This window comes from Pundamilia nyererei, unplaced genomic scaffold (genome assembly GCF_000239375.1).
Source record: "Pundamilia nyererei isolate P.nyererei 1_Seehausen unplaced genomic scaffold, PunNye1.0 scaffold00018, whole genome shotgun sequence".
Lineage (NCBI taxonomy): Eukaryota > Metazoa > Chordata > Actinopteri > Cichliformes > Cichlidae > Pundamilia > Pundamilia nyererei.
The window spans coordinates 2,019,993-2,026,739 of NW_005187419.1; the positions used below are offsets into that span (position 1 = coordinate 2,019,993).

The window sequence follows — 6,747 nt, forward strand, 5'->3', positions numbered from 1 at the left end:
TGTAAGTAGGTTAGTGTACATGAATAAATCCGAAACAACCATTTGGATGTACAAAATATTTAAACTCATGTTTCTTTCCTTCTTTTAGATGTATTTATTTGCTTGGCACTATGAATAAATAAGACAAACTTAGGCAACCATTCTAAAAAGGGCTGAACATATTTTAATGAAACTGTGCCAAGGTAGGTTTTAACAGTTGTGACAAACAGCAACCTATTGTACATTTATACAGCCATAAAAAAAGACTTCTGTGAATTCATGAGAGATGAGCTGTTATTTTACTTCCCATTTTCAATATGAGAGTTTTTCACTCTGTCTTTGATGAACGATCTCTCGGCACATGATTGCTGGATTTCCCTGCCTGGAAACCCCACATTGTTTTGTTTGCATCTTCAAGTGTAACAATACCAATGTGAACAACAGCCCTGCCGCCGCCTGGATTCCCAAGGGCCCAATTGCAAATACATGACAACAGAGAGAGACGGCAAAACAAACAAAGGAAGGAGGTATATTCTAGATCACTAAGTCTCTGCCATGCTGTCACACTCGGTTACTTTCTGTCTTGTGTATATTTGGTTAGCCTTGAGGATAGGAAATGAACACAGGCTGGTTTGAGGAGATGAGGGGGTGTTACGATGTAGAGCTATTACCGACAGCAGCTGCTGACTCAGCTGTCTCAGGAAGCAACTGTCACCCTTCAATTCTGGACCGCAGCCAGTCAATCTGGAGAATCAATGAAGCTGTATGTGTGGTGGCTGCTGTGTGTGTGTCTGTGTGTGTCTGAGAGAGAGAGAGTGCTAAAAATGATGCCACTCTGACAAGCAGGTGAAAAAATGAAGCCATTAATTTCTACAGCATCACAGGGGATTTCTCAGATTATATTCAGCTACAGCTGAAAAGCAAACTCTGGAATTTTTCAAATTAAGTCATAGGTAAAGAATACATCTTTGCAATGAATGTACTGGATTTAAAAAAAAAATCATGTTTAAGAAGGAAGTATTCATCAATGTATAGCTGATAGACTATCTGATAGTTCCTCCTTCTTCTTCTTTTATTTTTTTGTTTGAATTAAAAACACAGAAAGAACTGAATGACTTAAATGTTAAAGGTTTTTACACATTATTTTCACAGCATTTTCAGACCAGTAGTTGAAAGACAGTATTTCACATGCAGTAACCTATGAATATATGGATTTTGGTACTTCTTATTTATCTATGAGATAAATAAAGTAGCTATGATACACTTAAAATGAACAAGTGTTTGTTCTTCAGTGATGAGCAACTGTTCACTTGATGTCACCGTATTCTTTATTTAGTGTCACACAATAATGTGTGGCTCTCTGTTAGATGGCTCCCCGAGGCCACACTGTCCTCTAATTATTTGTGGCAGGTTTATCTTTGGTCTCTGCCACCTCCTGTTTGTCTCAGCCTCTCAGACCACAGCCTGTTAAATTGATAATAAAGAAACATTTAGTTAAGTATGGGGCAGTTTAGTTTCAGAAAAGTACATTTAAATATTCATTTAAGCCCTTATACTAAAAATACAGACAGCTATGAATGATGCAAACAATATATACGGGTTTTTTTTAAGTTTCTTTCGCTTTGTTGTTGCTGTTTTTAGAACGTTATGCTAAATTCTCACCAGCAGGTGTCGCCATTCTTCAATTTGTGGGAGACTTATTATCGTGTGGGAGATTAAGCAAAATCTAACCAACGGATCTGCACGTATAATGTGCAGCAGAGAAGAGCTCTGATTATTATTGTTATTTCCTTTGGTATTTTTGGTTCTTAGGCAGGCGATCTTTACATCCAATATGTACCGTGGCCCAAAGCATTGTTCCAAAGTTGAAATTAAACGCCGTGTTGAGTACCCTAGCTATAAAATCGGACTCGATGAAACATGCACATAAAATAACAAATCTGAAGTTTCAACATGGAGAACACAGCTGTAACTGATTTATTTTATGTGTGTATTTACTAAATGTCAAAACGCTTTCAGAACCTCCCGAAATCCGTCATCAGGGCAGAAATCAGTAGAAACTGTTACTCTTGACAGACGTGCAAGAACCGCCGGAAGTGGGTGGTTTGTCAGCGAGCGAGAAATACGCACACACACACATACACACACACACAGAGGGAGAGATAGAAAGAGAGAGAGAGAGCGCGCAGTGAACTGTGAAGCGAACTGTTGGGAACTGACTGACGGAGAGGTCCATGTTGTAGGTTGCACACGTCTCTGCAGCCTCACCCCACATTTTATGAAAAAGGACAGCAACTTCAGTCGATCCACAGAGGTGAGTGTGACAGTTTAATTCGCTTGAATGTGCTTCTTTTTCTCCCCCCGAAGAGGTGAATGTCCTCGCCTTGTCCCACTGAAGGTGCCCGTTGCGAAAGAATATTGTGACAGCGCTTTGTAAACAAACTGCGAGTGCGGCAGCGCTTCTCCGTCTGCAGACGTTGAGAATCAATTTGGATGGCAGTGATATGAATTGTGCTGGAGTAGGCTACTTTTCCACATTTTATTTTATTTTTAATTTTTGGGGCTTTATTAACGCGGATGAATCAACAGGCAGGTCCCCCTGCGCGCGCGAACATTCCCAGTAATATTTCTAAATTCGGGCTGACAGCGTCTCTGTCGAGCCAGTGAGTTTGCTGTCATCTTGACCTACTACTCAGCATATTATCTCTGTCCCCCCCCCCCCCTTTCTTTTTGATGCCTGTATATTGTTAAAGGTGTAAAGCTCTATTTATGGCAAGCAACCATTTCATCTTCGCTGCTGTTGGCAGGCTTTGACGCGCGGTCTTGGTTAGCTTTAAGTTTTCTCTATGGTCAACTCTCCCTTCCGGCCTCGCATATAGTACTGAGCAAAAAAAAAAAGAGTCTTGAGCTACCCCTCATTTCTTTAAGTTGTTGTTTTGTTTTGCTTTTGTTGTTTTGTTTTTAAGGAAATTGGTGAAGCAATTTCCTGAAACGTGCAAACATAAATGGAATCACAGTGCATAAGACATAAGGCAAAAAGAAAACAAAACCCCCCAGCAAAAAACAGTTCTGATGAGCTTGAAAGTCAATATTTGGTATGATCATCTTTATTCGTCAACACAGCCTGAACTCTCTTAGGCAGCTTTCTTTTTATTTCTTTACATAGTATTGAGGAGTAATTCTCCAAGCTTATGGAAGACTATTCCAAAGCTTTTCTTTCAATGTTGGCTGCCTTTTTGTTCCATTCTCTTTCAAGATGATCCCACACTGCGTAAATAATGTTGGTGTCCACGATCTCGGGATTCCAATCCATGACTGATAGTGTTCCACTGTGTGTGTGTGTGTGTGTGTGTTTTCTATTCAGGTATGCTTTTACTGCATTGGCAGTGTATTTGGGATCATTGTCATGTTCAAAAATGAAGCATTTTCCAGTCAGATGCAATCCAGATGGTATTGCATAGTGGATCAAAATCTGATGATGACATAATTCCCATTAATTTTGACTAGATCCCCAGCACCACTGGTTTAAATGCAGTGCCAAACCATGACTTTTCCTCCACAGTGCTTTCCTGATGTCTGTAGACACTTCACACATCATCTGCTTTCAGTATGTTTTTTTTTTTTTACGCCTGTCACGCCTTCTTTTATCTTGCACTTATCTATTTTCCTCAAATTTTTTTAAGATACACTGCACACCACATAGAGATATACCAAGTTTATAGCTAATAACTCTTTGGGAATCAACTTGTTGGTGTTGAAGAAAGAAAAAAGTGGGATTAAACTTTAGGCACTTTGCTAGTAACAAAGTACCCAAAGGTATAATTTAACTAAGTTGTTTGTTATGTGTAGATGCAACACTGGTTCATCCCTTGAGTTAGGTGCCTTTTTATGCTTGAATGATTAATAGGTCAGTGTTAAGTGGCTTAAAAAACAAAAAAAACAACAACACATTACTTTGAAAATGGTCAGATACAAGGACTAGATTGAAAATAGGTGAAAAAGCTGCTCCGTAACATAAGTGCTCTATGCCAGCTTTGTACTAACTGCCATATTCACATAAAAATTGAGTTACAAATGTAAAAGGTGCAAGGACATTTTGAGCGTGCCTCCATAATTCATTTCAGCTCTCCCAATTGTTGCTGTCAAACAGAACATTTTTGTCACTGTTTGCTTTTCCTGTTGATATTTAATTTCCCAAAAGCATGAAAGGATAGTGCTTAAAGGTCAAAACAAAGCTGCCAAAGGCATGCCTTCTGTACCAAGTCTACAGTTTGTGCGTCTTACAAACAACATTAAAATATCACTGTTTCTTTGTTGTATTTGTGTCATTTTCAAGAACTCGGATGAGCTTAGCTGCAAAGATTATACCATCCCCTTATCTTTTGTCACTTTGTTGCTCCAGTAAGACCTCATATTTTTTGCCTTCGATAAACCTGTAACATTTTTTTTCTTGACAACTGGGATGACATTGCCTTTGCTTCTTGTGGCTCGGAGTAATTGAGCCTTGTGATAATGCCACCATCCTTCTGTGATAATGTCTTCTGGAAGACGCTATGACTACTCTTTGACTTCTCTCATCTCAATACGGCAGCAGGAGTTGGTAGCTTGTGCCTCATTTTAATTTAGAAATTGGCTCGAGGTGATTTTTTTAGAATCAGTTGGTGAAAGAGCAGCTGTTGTCATAATTGTTTAGCTCGTTTTAGCTCCTTTGCATTTGGGAAAGAACAATTTCAAAACATAACCCTAAAGGCAGGGAAGTGGAGATATGAATTGTTTACGTTTATAATTTGTGGATGTTTTGGTATTTCATATGTTGTTGATGTTTACACCTCTCAGTGTATGACTCAAGACTATTTTCCTTGTCATTTTTAGTTTTATTATTATTATTATTATTATTTCTATTAATTGTAATATTTTTAGCCATTTTTCCATTTCTGCTCTTTCAGTCATGGAAAAAAATTCAATCAGTCTGCAGGAAATAGTGGTCAGTATTTTTAGCCTTTAACCCTGTTGGCAAGAACTGTGCTATGCTGCCTGCCCCCTACATTGCTCCTGTGCATTGTGCATAGGAATGGAAGTTTTTCCTAAGTTTCTTTGGAAAGGAAGACATTCAGTTGACATGGAAATATGGCATGTTGGCCAGGCATGAGTTGGCTGGTACACGCCGTCCCTGACAGGAACCCCTGATGCAAGAGGGATGGCAGCAGGGGAGACAGGAAAACTCAGTGTTTTGTCCTGTAAGCCAACTGTGCCGTGTGGTCAAAGCATCCTTAAGCTTGTCTTTGCCTCTCCTTTTTTTCATCCCCACTTTCATACAAGTATAGAAAAAACATTAACGTAAGTAGAGAGGTTAGTTAGGAAGGATATCACAAAGGATTTGTTCTAAGCATTGACCTCATGAGTGGCTGGAAATGAGAATAATAGGGCAGTGGTGTTGATTTGAGTTGGTGAGTCAGAGCTGAGGTGTCAAAGATGTCAATTATACACTAATGATTGTGATAAGCGTGGCGCTTCTTGTCACTATGAACAGAGGAAGAGAGTGCGCCGAAGAATTACGTGAATGGAAAGAGGGTAAGAAGTTCATTTGCTTGTGATCCAACTGTGTGTCAATGAACGTGACCCCAGCCATTTACTAATGTAGTAATAACAGTTACAGACAAACGGGGATGAGGGGAGATTTAGTGTGAAAGAGAAAGGGGAAACACATTCAAAGGGAAGTGATCAGGAAGCATGTGGTGACATGCTTGCTAACCACCTCCTCCTTCAGCTGGGCTAACACTAATCCATTAGTCACGTGACCTTGAGCTTTTAGCCCAGTTTAGGTCAGGAGTGCTCTGATCCATCTGTCGAATGGCATTGCTGTTTGTTGGCATCCACAGCATGTACGCTATGATCCCTGCCTGCCTCACACAAGACTCATTTGATTTCCATCAGCTAATTACTTCTGCAGGATTTTATCAGCAGTTTCACAACAATTGCCCTCCCATGATCAGTTATTCTTTTGTCTTTCATTTTGCCTAACTTAAAATGACTTGTCTTTTCTTCAGTCCTTTGAATAGGTGGGGGGGGGAAGATGATGGTCAAACCTTGCATACACGAAGAAACATGATAAGGCTCTGGGTTATTATCTCAGTGACACATCAAGAATAGAATGACTACTCGTAAGTTTGCACTGTGCCAAAAAAGGCACTGACAAGTCGTAATAGCAAAGTACATGCATTGTTTGAACTCCAGTGAATGCAAGCATGCAGTGTAATCTGAGCATACTTCCAATTTTTTGTTTTTATTTTACATTACGTAAGACGATTTCGGACAGAATTCAATCCAGAATACACCTAACAGATTAATGGTCTGGATTAATCATTTTCTCATGTTTACACAATACTCATTTGGAGGCTAAACACACAGGAGCAAAAGGCACGTCTGGCACATAAGATTCTAAGTATCCAATTAGTTTTATGTCTCGTGATAGTATATGTTACAAGTGCTGACAAATATATTCCAACTCCCCCCAAAGTTAATTTATTAGAGTATGGCAAATGTTGCAAGTGTTCAGCTATGGAAGCCCGTTTCCGCCACTAAAAAAAAAAAAAAGGATCCATTATCTCGAAATTTCGACATATTAACTCAAAATTTTGAGAAAAGCAACTCGAAATTTCGAGTTAGCGCTGCCAATCAGTAATCTACGTGAATGACGTCATTTCCATGTTACCCGGAAGCTGAAGCCCTCAGCTACAAATGCTACAGCTAAGCTACCGGTATTACATC

At 39.4% G+C, this 6,747-nt stretch overlaps 1 protein-coding gene across 2 annotated transcripts in view; it reads left to right on the forward strand.

Annotated features, from left to right (window-relative positions):
• The first annotated feature begins 2,130 nt into the window (after positions 1–2,130).
• stat5a (signal transducer and activator of transcription 5a) overlaps positions 2,131–6,747 on the forward strand; it is a 51,130-nt gene continuing 46,513 nt past the window's right edge. For both annotated transcript variants that reach the window (XM_005726080.1, XM_005726081.1), the window contains exon 1: positions 2,131–2,293. The gene's annotated coding sequence lies outside the window, so the exon portion shown is untranslated. The remainder of the gene's footprint in view (positions 2,294–6,747) is intronic.